The sequence below is a fragment of the Rutidosis leptorrhynchoides genome, chromosome 4 (assembly GCF_046630445.1).
Source record: "Rutidosis leptorrhynchoides isolate AG116_Rl617_1_P2 chromosome 4, CSIRO_AGI_Rlap_v1, whole genome shotgun sequence".
Taxonomy (NCBI): Eukaryota; Viridiplantae; Streptophyta; class Magnoliopsida; order Asterales; family Asteraceae; genus Rutidosis; species Rutidosis leptorrhynchoides.
Genome location: NC_092336.1, coordinates 322,653,339 through 322,670,297, shown reverse-complemented (window position 1 = coordinate 322,670,297; position 16,959 = coordinate 322,653,339).

Sequence of the window (16,959 nt, the reverse complement as noted above, 5' to 3'; positions counted from 1 at the left end):
TGGTTCGCTAAGACCACCGCTCTGATACCAACTGAAAGGACCCATCCTAATTCATCCGGACGAAGTCCATATCGATTATAAACGAATCACAACAGTTGATTACATCGTTAGGTACTTGACCTCTATATGATACATTTTACAAATATTGCATTCGTTTTTGAAAAGACAATCTTTCATTTCATCGAAAGTTGACAATATGCATACCATTTCGTAATATATCTTACTATAACTGACTTAATAACAATCTTGATGAACTCGACGACTCGAATGCAACGTCTTTTGAAATATGTCATGAATGACTCCAAATAATATCTTTAAGATGAGCAAATGCACAGCGGAAGATTTCTTTCGTACCTGAGAATGAACATGCTTTAAAGTGTCAACCAAAAGGTTGGTGAGTTCATTAGTTTAACATAAATAATCATTTCCATCATTTTAATAGACCACGAGATTTTTATTTTCTCATAAATATACGTCCCATGCATAGAGACAAAAATATCATTCATATGGATTGAACACCTGGTAACCGACATTCACAATATGCATATCAGAATATCCCCATCATTCCGGGATCCTCCTTCGGACATGATATAAAATTTCGAAGTACTAAAGCATCCGGTACTTTGGATGGGGCTTGTTGGGCCCGATAGATCTATCTTTAGAGTTCGCGTCAATTAGGGTGTCTGTTCCCTAATTCTTAGATTACCAGACTAAAAAGGGGCATATTCGATTTAATAATTCAACCATAGAATGTAGTTTCGATTACTTGTGTCTATTCCGTAAAACAGTTATAAAAGCAGCGCATGTATTCTCAGTCCCAAAAATATATATTGCGAAAGCATTTAAAAAGGGGGCAAATGAAACTCACCATACTGTATTTCGTAGTAAAAATACACATAACATCATTGAACAAGTGTAAGGTTGGCCTCGGATTCATGAACCTATATTAATTATATATATTTATATGTCGGTCAATATTTGTCTAACAATTTAAGTCAAGTCATAGTGTACCACAATCCTAATGCTCGAGTCTAATATGCAAGAGTCAATAAAAGTTAATTTGACTCAAAATGATTTCCAAAATTTATACATGATTATTATATAGTTTAAATATCGTCGTTCTATATTTTTAAATATTTTTAAAAGATTTATTAGAGTAAACGATATAATAACATTTTATATTAAAATTTATATGATAAATTATACTTTTATATATATTAAGTAATAAAATTTATAGCGTTTATTTAATAAAGATAATATGATAGTTATTATTAATGAAATTTTATATTAACAATGATATTCCTAAAATAATAACTTTTGTAAAGATGATATTTTTTTTTAATATTAAATATAATACTTTTAATAATAATAATGATATAAATAATGAATAATGATATAAATAATGAATAATGATAATTTTATCTAAATCAATATCTTTAAATTTCATCATGATATTCATACTCATTATTTCCTAATCAATTCGTTAATAGTTTTTAAATCATCTTTTATATCGCGTTTATTTTAATGATAATAATAATCAAAATAATTAAGTGTTAATAATATTAGTTTTATTTATAATAATACTATTAATAATAATTATTATAATAATGATAATTCTAATAACTATTTTAATGATAATAATAATAATAATAATATTAATTATAAGTTTAACGATAATAACGATAGTAATAATAATAACAATTTTTAATGATGATACTTTTTATTGATAATGACAATAATGATAATAATAATAATAATGATAATAATAATAATAATAATAATAATAATAATAATAATAATAATAATAATAATAATAATAATAATAATAATAGTAATAATAATATAAAAACTAGAACGACGATAATAATAATCATTTTTAATAATAATACGAAAATTCAATTGATAATAACTTCTAATCCGTTCATCGAATTCATTCGAAATATAAATGAAAAGTTCTTAATTTTTCGCTAGCTTTCCAACGACATGCATATCTTATACCTTATCTCAACCGTAGGTGTAACTAACTCAAGATTCAACATATCCTATCTAAGGGCAATTTCAAACGTACAAGCATGCATAATCCTATATACTCGAGCACTAGTCAGGGATACACTATTAATATGTAAAAATTAATTTACGAGTACTCACGTATCAATATTGAGATTCAATATTACAGGAAAGGTACGTAGACGCAACGGAGACGATAAACACAAGGTTGACTCACGAGCTATACCCTTTTAAAAGTCTTTCTAAAAAAAATTGCCCCAGACCGGGCTCTAACCCGTGACCTCTTGCATACCCGACAACACCCACGACCACTCTTCTGCCTCTTTCTTTCCTGATTTAATTCTCACTCAAATTTATTTAACCCATTGCACTATTTCATCTCATTCATAATTTCCTGTAACCGTCATTTTCACATATGATTATTTATAATTTAGTAGCACTCACATGGAAATAATGAACCTAAGTTTGCACGTGATTGGAAGGGGTCCATGACCCATTATCTCATGCTTTACACAAGCCACATGGCTTGCCCACATGGGCTGCCCTCATGCCACACGGTTTGCCCAGCAGACTAGCACACGGCTGCCTTACACGAGCAATGTTGCCACACGACTGCCTCACACGGCCTGTGTACACGACTTGGCCTGAATTGCAAGGCCGTGTACACGGCTTGCCCACCCCAGATTTGGCCTATAAAAGGATCCAGGATCCTCATTCAAATAATCAATCAATAATCATCAAAATACTATTCAATATTCAATAAATTAGCTTTTAGTTAGTAGTTAGCTTTTTCAGAGAGTACTCCAAGAGTCCCTGCAATCTTGGGCGAAACCTTCATACGCTACACCTTTTTCAGGTTTTAATCTAAACGCTTTTATTTAATTATGTTTAATCTGCGCTTTGATATTACCATGATAGCGTAAAACTTTCCTATATTGCCTTGATAGAAATTTAGGCTAGTGTAGTTATGTAAATATAGTACGGTTATTGTGTTATGTTGAATCTGTAAAAACCTAATAGGCTTGCATGCTAGTATCTTGATGACTGACCAACCTACTGTTATGATCGAGACTTGTCCAACTATATGAAACTAGCTACTTCATAGGACCAAGACCCTCATTCATCTAGTATCTGAAGAATTCTATGAACTCGGTATGGCCGGTGAACCTAAGAGACATTTATTGTACTTATGGGACACGGAACTTAGGAATTGAGTCATGAATGACCTAGCATACCTGATAACTGTAGTGACCCGAACTTTTCCATGTTTATATATATATTAAATGAAATTGTTATTTACATGATTAAGTGTTTCCAACATGTTAAGCAGTCAAACTTGTTAAGACTTGATAAATTGAAATAGGTTTCATATAGACAATTGACCACCCAAGTTGACCGGTGATTCACGAACGTTAAAACTTGTAAAAACTATACGATGACATATATATGGTTATATATATAGTTAACATGATTTTATTATAAGTATGTATCTCATTAGGTATTTTAACAATGAGTTATATACATAAAAATGAGACTATTAATTTAAGAAACTCGAAAACGATATATATAACGATTATCGTTATAACAACGTCTTACTAGGTACATATGAATCATATTAAGATATTGATACACTTGGTTAGTTATGTTAAATGATAAGTAAATATATTATTAAGTGTATTAACAATGAAATACATATGTAAAAATAAGACTACTAACTTAATGATTTCGAAACGAGACATATATGTAACGATTATCGTTGTAACGACATTTAACTGTATATATATCATACTAAGATATATTATATATCATAATATCATGATAATATAACAATTTAACATCTCATTTGTTATAATAAACAATGGATTAACAACATTCAACAAGATCGTTAACCTAAAGGTTTCAAAACAACATTTACATGTAACGACTAACGATGACTTAACGACTCAGTTAAAATGTATATACATGTAGTGTTTTAATATGTATTCATACACTTTTGAAAGACTTCAAGACACTTATCAAAATACTTCTAATTAACAAAAATTCTTACAATTACATCTTCGTTCAGTTTCATCAACAATTCTACTCGTATGCACCCGTATTCGTACTCGTACAATACACAGCTTTTAGATGTATGTACTATTGGTATACACACTACAATGATCAGCTATTAGCAGCCCATGTGAGTCACTTAACACATGTGGGAACCATCATTTGGCAACTAGCATGAAATATCTCATAAAATTACAAAAATATGAGTAATCATTCATGACTTATTTACATGAAAACAAAATTACATATCCTTTATATCTAATCCATACACCAACAACCAAAAACACCTACAAACACTTTCATTCTTCAATTTTCTTCATCTAATTGATCTCTCTCAAGTTCTATCTTCAAGTTATAAGTGTTCTTCATAAATTCCAAAAGTTCTAGTTTCATAAAATCAAGAATACTTCCAAGATTGCAAGTTTACTTCTAAGTTTTCTAAATCCATTCCAAGTAATCATCCAAGATCAAGAAACCTTTGTTACTTACAGTAGGTTATCTTTCTAATACAAGGTAATAATCATATTCAAACTTTAATTCAATTTCTATAACTATAACAATCTTATTTCGAGTGGAAATCTTACTTGAAATTGTTTTCGTGTCATGATTCTGCTTCAAGAACTTTCAAGCCATCCAAGGATCCATTGAAGCTAGATCTATTTTTCTCATTTCCAGTAGGTTTATCCAAGGAACTTGAGGTATTATTGATGTTCATAACATCATTCAATTCATACATATAAAGCTATCTTATTCGAAGGTTTAAACTTGTAATCACTAGAACATAGTTTAGTTAATTCTAAACTTGTTCGCAAATAAAAGTTAATCCTTCTAACTTGACTTTTAAAATCAACTAAACACATGTTCTATATCTATATGATATGCTAACTTAATGATTTAAAACCTGGAAACACGAAAAACACCGTAAAACCGAATTTACGCCGTCGTAGTAACACCGCGGGCTGTTTTGGGTTAGTTAATTAAAAACTATGATAAACTTTGATTTAAAAGTTGTTATTCTGGGAAAATGATTTTTATTATGAACATGAAACTATATCCAAAAATTATGGTTAAACTCAAAGTGGAAGTATGTTTTCTAAAATGGTCATCTAGACGTCGTTCTTTCGACTGAAATGACTACCTTTACAAAAATGACTTATAACTTATTTTTACGACTATAAACCTATACTTTTTCTGTTTAGATTCATAAAATAGAGTTCAATATGAAACCATAGCAATTTGATTCACTCAAAACGGATTTAAAATGAAGAAGTTATGGGTAAAACAAGATTGGATAATTTTTCTCATTTTAGCTACGTGAAAATTGGTAACAAATCTATTCCAACCATAACTTAATCAACTTGTATTGTATATTATGTAATCTTGAGATACCATAGACACGTATACAATGTTTCGACCTATCATGTCGACACATCTATATATATTTCAGAACAACCATAGACACTCTATATGTGAATGTTGGAGTTAGCTATACAGGGTTGAGGTTGATTCCAAAATATATATAGTTTGAGTTGTGATCAATACTAAGATACGTATACACTGGGTCGTGGATTGATTCAAGATAATATTTATCGATTTATTTCTGTACATCTAACTGTGGACAACTAGTAGTAGGTTACTAACGAGGACAGCTGACTTAATAAACTTAAAACATCAAAATATATTAAAAGTGTTGTAAATATATTTTGAACATACTTTGATATATATGTATATATTGTTATAGGTTCGTGAATCAACCAGTGGCCAAGTCTTACTTCCCGACGAAGTAAAAATCTGTGAAAGTGAGTTATAGTCCCACTTTTAAAATCTAATATTTTTGGGATGAGAATACATGCAGGTTTTATAAATGATTTACAAAATAGACACAAGTACGTGAAACTACATTCTATGGTTGAATTATCGAAATCGAATATGCCCCTTTTTATTAAGTCTGGTAATCTAAGAATTAGGGAACAGACACCCTAATTGACGTGAATCCTAAAGATAGATCTATTGGGCCTAACAAACCCCATCCAAAGTACTGGATGCTTTAGTACTTCGAAATTTATATCATATCCGAAGGGTGTCCCGGAATGATGGGGATATTCTTATATATGCATCTTGTTAATGTCGGTTACCAGGTGTTCACCATATGAATGATTTTTATCTCTATGTATGGGATGTGTATTGAAATATGAAATCTTGTGGTCTATTGTTACGATTTGATATATATAGGTTAAACCTATAACTCACCAACATTTTTGTTGACGATTAAAGCATGTTTATTCTCAGGTGAATACTAAGAGCTTCCGCTGTTGCATACTAAAATAAGGACAAGATTTTGAGTCCATGTTTGTATGATATTGTGTAAAAACTGCATTCAAGAAACTGATTTCGATGTAACATATTTGTATTGTAAACCATTATGTAATGGTCGTGTGTAAACAGGATATTTTAGATTATCATTATTTGATAATCTACGTAAAGCTTTTTAAACCTTTATTTATGAAATAAAGGTTATGGTTTATTTTAAAAATGAATGCAGTCTTTGAAAAACGTCTCATATAGAGGTCAAAACCTCGCAACGAAATCAATTAATATGGAACGTTTTTAATCAATAAGAACGGGACATTTCAGTTGGTATCCGAGCGTTGGTCTTAGAGAACCAGAAAATTTGCATTAGTGTGTCTTATCGAGTTTGTTAGGATGCATTAGTGAGTCTGGACTTCGACCGTGTTTTCTTTAAAAATGATTGCTTAACATTTTTGTTGGAAACTATATATTATTAACATGTATATATTATGTGATATATTAATCTCTTAACATGTTTGATATTGTGTGATAGATGTCTACCTCTTGCACAAATCCCATTGACTTACCTAATAATAACGAAGAGTCGAATATATATTGGACTGATTCACAAGTTCCCGAAGAAGAACCGGAAGAAGAATCAGAACCGGAAGAAGAATCAGAGCCGGAAGAGGAGGAACCGGAGGAGGAAATAGAACCGGTGGGGGAAATAATAAAACGGTTAAGTAAAAGAAAATCCTCAACCAACCGACCAAGGTTAATTATGGTCAATGGTGTTGAAGCGACCCGTCCTAATCCATCTGGACGAAGTCATCAACATTTGATCCCAGAGCGATGCTCGACTCCAAGTAATGTCCTTAAAATGAGCAAATGTACAGCGGAAGATTTCTTTCATACCTGAGAATAAACATGCTTTCAAGTGTCAACCAAAAGGTTGGTGAGTTCATTAGTTTAACATAAATAATCATTTCATAATTTTAATAGACCACAAGATTTCATATTTCTATTTCTCATAAACATACGTCCCATACATAGAGACAAAAATCATTCATATGGATTGAACACCTGGTAACCGACATTCACAATATGCATATAAGAATATCCCCATCATTCCGGGATCCTCCTTCGGACATGATATAAATTTGGAAGTACTAAAGCATCCGGTACTTTGGATGGGGCTTGTTGGGCCCGATAGATCTATCTTTAGAGTTCGCGTCAATTAGGGTGTCGGTTCCCTAACTCTTAGATTACCAGACTTAATAAAAAGGGGCATATTCGATTTCGATAATTCAACCATATAATGTAGTTTCGATTACTTGTGTCTATTTCGTAAAACATTTATAAAAGCAGCGCATGTATTCTCAGTCCCAAAAATATATATTGCAAAAACATTTAAAAAGAGAGTAATGAAACTCACGCATATAAATATTGTAAAACAGTTATTAAAACAGTGCATGTATTCTCAGTCCCAAAAATGTAAAGAGTAAAAGGGAGCAAATGAAACTCACCATACTGTATTTTGTAGTAAAAATACATATAACGACATTGAACAATGCAGGGTTGGCCTCGGATTCACGAACCTATATCATTTATGTATATATTAACACCCATATTGTAATCGAACAAATTTATATCATTTTTATGTTAATAACCTATATGTTTTCATATATTCATTTTATGTATTTAAAATAAATAAAAATATAAATTTTGTTATGTTATGTGTATCAAATATATATATTTTTTATATATTTATATTACAATAATACTAAAATAATATTAGTAATGATAAAAATAATAATAATGATAATAGAGTTAAAATTTATACTTTTAGTATTAATAATAAAGATGGTAACTTTAGTAAAAATGATACTTTTAATTAAAATGTTAATTTTAATAATAATGAACACTAATAATAATAACTATAAAAATAATAATTTTACTAATAATAATAATAATGATACTTTAAGTAACACTAGAAATTTTATGAAAAGATAAGTTTAATAATAATGATACTACTAATAGTTTTACTAATATCAATAATCCTAATCATATTACTAATAACTCTTACTCTAATACTAGTTATAATAATAATAATGATAATAATAATACGAAATAATAATACTTGATACTAATAATAATAATCATAACATTATTAATAATTAACAATAATAATAATATAATAATTAATAATAATAAGATAACAAAATTACTACCTCACATAAAATAGGCTTCAAAAAGAATGAAATGGCATTGCCCAGACTCGAACCTTCGACCTCCCACTTAACCCAAAACACCACTAACCATCTGTCTATTTTTGGTTTTCTAATTAATGTCACTACCCATATCTATATAAGCTGTATTTTCTCCCAATCATAACTGGATCCTAGCCCAATACTGCAAACGAACCCACGGCCCAATCTTCTTTACATAAGCCCAATAGATTCGATAGCCACAGCCTTATTATATATGGCCCAAGTTGTTGTAGTTTAAGAAAATAAAAAAAATGATGCAGATAGGGATTGAACCCACAACCTCTAGCTTAAACACAACATCCTGAACCATTGTTCGGTTGACTACATTTCTGTTTTAAACTCACAGTTTATATTCATATAACTCGTATTTCTGTTCCTTGTTCTTCTTCACCTTCACAAAACAAAACCCGGAACTATTCATCATCATTAATATCTTCACAAACTCGTCATCTCAGTTTCATTTCACCATCATCCAACCGTAACCATCATATTTATCATCATCTTTATCACATCTTCATCTTGAATTCATGATCAAGTATCGCCATCTTTATCAAGTAATCACGTCATCATCTTCGTTTTCATTTCATATCATCATCGTCAATCATTAAGAATCACCATCACCAACTTCATTATCTCGTAAGTCTATCACATCATCTTTCCCTCGTCGTTGTAACAGTAATCATAAACAGAAAACAAGTTCTTACAGCTACAGTAGCAGCTGATTAACCAACAATGAAGGGAAAAATAATATAAATAAATTGGCGATTTTTCCAATATTGGGTGTGGGTTTGTCCGGTAATAGCTACAGCGAAACAGTAATAACCAGCGAGTGTAGCGATCTATTTTCGACATGAAGTATCATCTTTAAGCTTCCATCATCAAAATTTATCACGCTGTATGTATCATCATCAACATCTCGTCTTCCTCGTTCTTGCTTAATTAGTAACAGAAACAGAAAAGAAAATGAGGTAAGAATAGCGGTTGCAGGTTATTTGTAGGTTCGAACAGCAGGTTTGTAGAAGTAAGAGAGAGAACAAAATGGTGAGTATGGTGATTCTTGTATGGTGGTTTAAACGGGTTTAACAAAGAGGAGAAAGAAAGAGTTATAGAGAGGGAAAAGAATTGTTGGTGATTACGGGCGTGGTGGTGATGAGGAGAGTGGCCGGTGGTTGTGATGGGTTGTCGATGGGGGTTGAACAACAGAAGCAAACAATGATGGAGATGGTTTGCGTTGGTGTTTGAAACCGAACCAAAACAGAAAGAAAGAAAAGATCAAGAAAAGTGGTGCTTGATGGTAGATGACGATGGCATGGTGGTGGTTTCTGTGCACGACACAAGACATAGGAGAAAAAGAGAAATAGTTCACTAAACGGCTTATGGTTGTTGTAGAAGGTGGTCACGGTGATGAGGACCGTAGGTGATGGAGTTAGGGTGGTAGCGGGTGTTTGTTGAACCGAACAAGAAGTAGAAATAGGCGTGAGTAGTAGTAAGTATTGCAGGGATTGGGTTGGGTCACTTATACATGCACAAGAGATAAAAGAAGTAAATTGCTTGTGAATTATTATGAATCAGTCGAGAAAAAGAATCAAGTGGCATTTTTGTGGAGTATTATAATTCATGTGCATGAATATGCATATATAAAGTTGTGATGAACTTTAAACACAGTACACATATAAATAATATAATATTACATCTCTTTAATATAAACGTGTGCCAACAGGTAGCCATCAAATTATTTGGATTGTTTCTACCGACAGTTTCACGGGGCGTGTCCATTGCTAAACAGTAAACGTATAAAAATGTTCCTAAAAATCCTAAATTTTTAGGTTAAATATAATTAATTATTTCACTCATTAACTGTTTGAAACCTGATAAAAAAGGTTCGAAAATTATTTATTTTCTGTTCCGATTTATATGTACGGAGTACTAATATTTAAACTTAAAAAGGTAAAAATACATTTAACAAATCTAAAATTTTCGTAATCGATTTACAGTTCAACTTTTATTTTAATCCATCATAAACATGTACAATATCTATATTAAAACTAACAAAACATCAACCGAGTATTACTGATGTTTACTAATTAAGCTCGAAATCAATTATTTTTAATATATTCTCTTTCTATATATAAAGAGTTTTAAATAGCAAGTTTTATTACACAATTGAATATATTAATTATATATGTTAAGTAATTTAATATAACAATATATATATATACAAGTAACATTCATATATATATATATATATATATATATATATATATATATATATATATATAATAGTTTATTAATTTAATTCAAGTTATTATATATATATACATGTACATATATTTACAAGCAATGGTTCATGAATCGTCGGGAATAGTCAAGGTCAAATGATTTCATGAAACAGTTTGAAAATTTTAAGACTCAGTTTAACAGACTTTGCTTATCGTATCGAAATCATATAAAGATTAAGTTTTAAATTTAGTCGGAAATTCTCGGGTCGTCACAGGTGTTTCCGCCAAGGAAGCAAAATATTGGGAGGATTACCAATTCTCCGATGAATCGGATTCCGACGAGAATTCCGATAATGTTATAGAAATTACCCCAACTGAATTTAAAAAGGCAAAAGAAAATAATAAAGGAAAGGGCATAAAAATAGAGAAATCTAATTCCAACCCCGATGAACTTTATATGTATCGTCAACCCCCGAAGCCCTTAAGTTGTAACAATGACCCGGGAACCTTTAAACCACCAGGTTTTTCTAAACCGTTGTGGAAAACGACAGCTCGTATTAGGGGAACATCATATATCCCTAGAAACTTGGCAAAACGAACCAAAACCGAAGAAGAAGAAACGAGCGAGTCGAAATAAGATAGTTGTATTCGTGTGGTGTAATATATGTAATATAGTGTGCTTATGCTTTATGATATATGTAAAAATTGCTTGTATTAATAAGTATATTTTTTTTTATGAATCTAACTCTTGTCTATTTTACAGTATAAAAACACAAAATGGATAGACAACCCAATATTTTAAGAGACCTACCCGGAGACATGATTAATGAAATCTTGTCTAGAGTCAGTCAGAATTCTTCGGCACAACTATTTATGGCGAAATCAGTTTGTAAGACATTCGAAGAACGTTCCAAGAATGTCTTGGTTTATAAGAGACTTTCGTTTGAAAGATGGGGGATATCACATTGGGAAACCCATAAGTTACGATGTGTTTACTTTGACGCATATATTGCGGGGAACCCAAATGCTATTTTACGCAACGGGTTAAGAAATTATTTTGACTCAATGTATCCGAATATAGGACTTCATGATTTAGAAAAAGCGGCTAACATGCAACATAAAGAAGCATGCTATGCTTACGGGTTAGTAATGTTCGCTTCTCACTAAAGTGAGAAAAAGAACATCGGGCTACAACTATTAAACAAAACGTTCCCACAAGTGACGGAGTCGGTAATTGGGGTAAGAAATGAGGTTTTTAGGTTATTACGAGACTGTTGGTCATTACGTAACCCTCGTCCCTTTGACGACGTTACAACACGTTGTCTTATCAACGGCCATAATGGTTATGTTCCACAAGACCAAGGATGGGAAGTAGTCCTAGTAAAACCAGAATGCATGACTTGTTTCTGGACGTATGAATTACGTGTCTTTATTGCCTTTGCTGAACGACTTGTGTACTAGCTAGAATTATCTTCACAACTATCTTGTATCAAAGTTATTGTGTGCTATATTTCATGCTTTATGTAAAATAAGTGGTATTGTAAGTTTGTAAAATATTGTATAAAAGTTTGAACGCGAAATATTATTATAATCAGTTTTTCATATAGAATTGTAGTAGTTGAATTGTATATTAGCTACTAAGTATGAACTTAACGGGTAGGTACTACCCGAATTTAAACTTATAAAACGCTAATATGAAGAAAAAGCTTTTATAAATGAGTTCATATTATGCTACGAAATACTATTAACTACTCTTAATATTCTGTATGATTAACTTGTTCCATTTGACTATTTTGAAGGAAATGGCACCGACTACTCGACACACCGTGAATATGAATGAAGAGGAATTCCGTACTTTTCTAGCTTCAAACATAGCTGCAGTACAGGCTGCGCTACATACCAACAATAACCTTGGATCTAGCAGTACAGGAAATCATGTAGGATGCACCTACAAAGAATTCACTGCCTGCAAACCTTTGGAATTTGATGGAACCGAAGGACCGATCGGATTGAAACGGTGGACCGAGAAGTTCGAATCGGTGTTTGCCATAAGTAAGTGTACTGAAGAGGACAAAGTGAAGTACGCTACGCATACCTTCACAGGTTCTGCGTTAACATGGTGGAATACCTATCTAGAGCAAGTGGGACAAGATGATGCGTACGCACTACCGTGGTCAGCATTCAAGCACTTGATGAACGAGAAGTACCGTCCCAGAACCGAGGTCAATAAGCTCAAGACAGAACTTAGAGGGTTACGAACCCAAGGATTTGATATTACCACGTACGAAAGACGATTCACAGAATTGTGCCTATTGTGTCCGGGAGCGTTCGAAGATGAGGAAGAGAAGATCGACGCGTTTGTGAAAGGATTACTGGAAAGAATCCAAGAAGATATAAGTTCACACGAGCCCGCCTCCATACAACAGGCATGTAGAATGGCTCACAAACTAGTGAACCAGATTGAGGAAAGAATTAAAGAACAGACGGCTGAAGAGGCCAATGTGAAGCAAGTCAAAAGAAAGTGGGAGGAAAACGGTGATAAGAATCACCAATACAACAACATCAGCAATTACAATAATAATCGCAACAATTATCCCAACAATCGCAACATCAATCGCAACTACAACAAACGGCCCAACAACAACAACAACAACAACAACAACAACAACAACAACAACAACAACAACAACAACAACAACAACTACAACAATCATCCCAACAACAATAACAACCGCAACAACAACAACAATCAGAAGCAGCTATGCCAAAGGTGTGAAAAGTATCACTCGGGGTTTTGCACCAAATTTTGCAACAAGTGTAAAAGAAATGGTCATAGCACGGCGAAGTGTGAGGTCTACGGACCAGGGGTTAACAGAACGAAAGGAACAAATGGTGTCGGAACGAGTAACGGCGGAGCAAGTAGTGTCGGAGCAAGTTATGCCAATGTAGTTTGTTATAAATGTGGAAAACCGGGCCACATTATTAGAAATTGCCAGAACCAGGAGAACACGAATGGACAAGGCCGCGGAAGAGTTTTCAATATTAATGCGGCAGAGGCACAGGAAGACCCGGAGCTTGTTACGGGTACGTTTCTTATTGACAATAAATCTGCTTACGTTTTATTTGATTCGGGTGCGGATAGAAGCTATATGAGTAGAAATTTTTGTGCTAAATTAAGTTGTCCATTGACGCCGTTTGATAGTAAATTTTTACTGGAATTAGCAAACGGTAAATTAATTTCAGCAGATAATATATGCCGGAATCGAGAAATTAAACTGGGTAGCGAAATATTTAAGATTGATTTGATACCAGTAGAGTTAGGGAGTGTTGATGTAATAGTTGGCATGGACTGGCTGAAGAAGGTGAAAGCAGAGATCGTATGTTATAAAAATGCAATTCGCATTGTACGAGAAGAAGGAGAACCCTTAATGGTGTACGGAGAAAAGGGCAACATGAAGCTACATCTTATTAGTAATTTGAAGGCACAAAAACTAATAAGAAAAGGTTGCTATGCTGTTCTAGCACACGTCGAGAAAGTACAAACTGAAGAAAAGAGCATCAATGATGTTCCCGTCGCAAAAGAATTTCCCGATGTATTTCCGAAAGAATTACTGGGACTACCTCCACATCGATCTGTTGAATTTCAAATAGATCTTGTACCAGGAGCTGCACCAATAGCTCGTGCTCCTTATAGACTCGCACCCAGCGAGATGAAAGAACTGCAAAGCCAACTGCAAGAACTATTAGAACGTGGTTTCATTCGACCAAGCACATCACCATGGGGAGCTCCTGTTTTGTTTGTAAAGAAGAAGGATGGTACATTTAGGTTGTGTATTGACTACAGAGAGTTGAACAAACTTACCATCAAAAACCGTTATCCACTGCTGAGAATTGACGACTTATTTGATCAACTACAAGGCTCATCGCTTTATTCGAAGATCGATTTACGTTCTGGATATCATCAAATGCGAGTAAAGGAGGATGATATTCCAAAAACTGCTTTTAGGACGCGTTATGGTCATTACGAGTTTATGGTTATGCCGTTTGGATTGACTAACGCACCAGCTGTGTTCATGGACCTTATGAACCGAGTGTGTGGGCCATATCTTGACAAGTTTGTCATTGTTTTCATCGATGACATACTTATTTACTCAAAGAATGATCAAGAGCACGAAGAACATTTGAGAAAAGTGCTAGAAGTATTGAGGAAAGAAAAACTGTACGCTAAGTTTTCAAAGTGTGCATTTTGGTTGGAAGAAGTTCAATTCCTCGGTCACATAGTGAACAAAGAAGGTATCCAGGTGGACCCGGTAAAGATCAAAACCTTTGAAAAGTGGGAAACCCCAAAAACTTCGAAGTATATACGTCAATTTTTAGGATTGGCTGGTTACTACAGAAGATTCATCCAAGATTTCTCCAAAATAGCAAAACCCTTGACTGCATTAACGCATAAAGGGAAGAAATTTGAATGGAAGGATGAACAAGAGAAGGCGTTTCAATTATTGAAGAAAAAGCTAACTACGGCACCTATATTGTCATTGCCTGAAGGGAATGATGATTTTGTGATTTATTGTGACGCATCAAAGCAAGGTCTCGGTTGTGAATTAATGCAACGGACGAAGGTGATTGCTTATGCGTCTAGACAATTGAAGATTCAAGAGCAAAATTATACGACGCATGATTTAGAATTAGGCGCGATTGTTTTTGCATTAAAGACTTGGAGGTACTACTTATATGGGGTCAAAAGTATTATATATATCGACCACAAAAGTCTTCAACACATATTTAATCAGAAACAACTGAATATGAGGCAGCGTAGGTGGATTGAATTGTTGAATGATTACGACTTTGAGATTCGTTACCACCCGGGAAAGGCAAATGTGGTAGCCGACGCCTTGAGCAGAAAGGACAGAGAACCCATTCGAGTAAAATCTATGAATATAATGATTCACACTAACCTTACTACTCAAATAAAGGAGGCGCAACAAGGAGTTTTAAAAGAGGAAAATTTAAAGGATGAAATACCCAAATGATCGGAGAAGCATCTTAATATTCGGGAAGACGGAACCCGGTATAGGGCTGAAAGAATTTGGGTACCAAAATTTGGAGATATGAGAGAAATGGTACTTAGAGAAGCTCATAAAACCAGATACTCAATACATCCTGGAACGGGGAAGATGTACAAGGATCTTAAGAAACATTTTTGGTGGCCAGGTATGAAAGCCGATATTGCTAAATATGTAGGAGAATGTTTGACGTGTTCTAAGTTCAAAGCTGAACATCAGAAACCATCAGGTCTACTACAACAACCTGAAATCCCGGAATGGAAATGGGAAAACATTACCATGGATTTCATTACTAAATTGCCAAGGACTGCAAGTGGTTATGATACTATTTGGGTAATAGTTGATCGTCTCACCAAGTCAGCACACTTTCTACCAATAAGAGAAGATGACAAGATGGAGAAGTTAGCACGACTGTATTTGAAGGAAGTCGTCTCCAGACATGGAATACCAATCTCTATTATCTCTGATAGGGATGGCAGATTTATTTCAAGATTCTGGCAGACATTACAGCAAGCATTGGGAACTCGTCTAGACATGAGTACTGCCTATCATCCACAAACTGATGGGCAGAGCGAAAGGACGATACAAACGCTTGAAGACATGCTACGAGCTTGTGTTATTGATTTCGAAAACAGTTGGGATTGACATCTACCGTTAGCATAATTTTCTTACAACAACAGCTACCATTCAAGCATTGAGATGGCGCCGTTTGAAGCACTTTATGGTAGAAAGTGCAGGTCTCCGATTTGTTGGAGTGAAGTGGGGGATAGACAGATTACGGGTCCGGAGATAATACAAGAAACTACCGAGAAAATCATCCAAATTCAACAAAGATTGAAAACCGTCCAGAGTCGACAAAAGAGCTACGCGAACAGTAAAAGAAAAGATACAGAGTTTGAAATTGGAGAAATGGTCATGCTTAAGGTTTCACCTTGGAAAGGAGTTGTTCAATTTGGTAAACGGGGGAAACTAAATCCAAGGTACATTGGATCATTCAAGATTATAGATCGTGTCGGACCAGTAGCTTACCAACTGGAGCTACCTCAACAACTCGCGGCT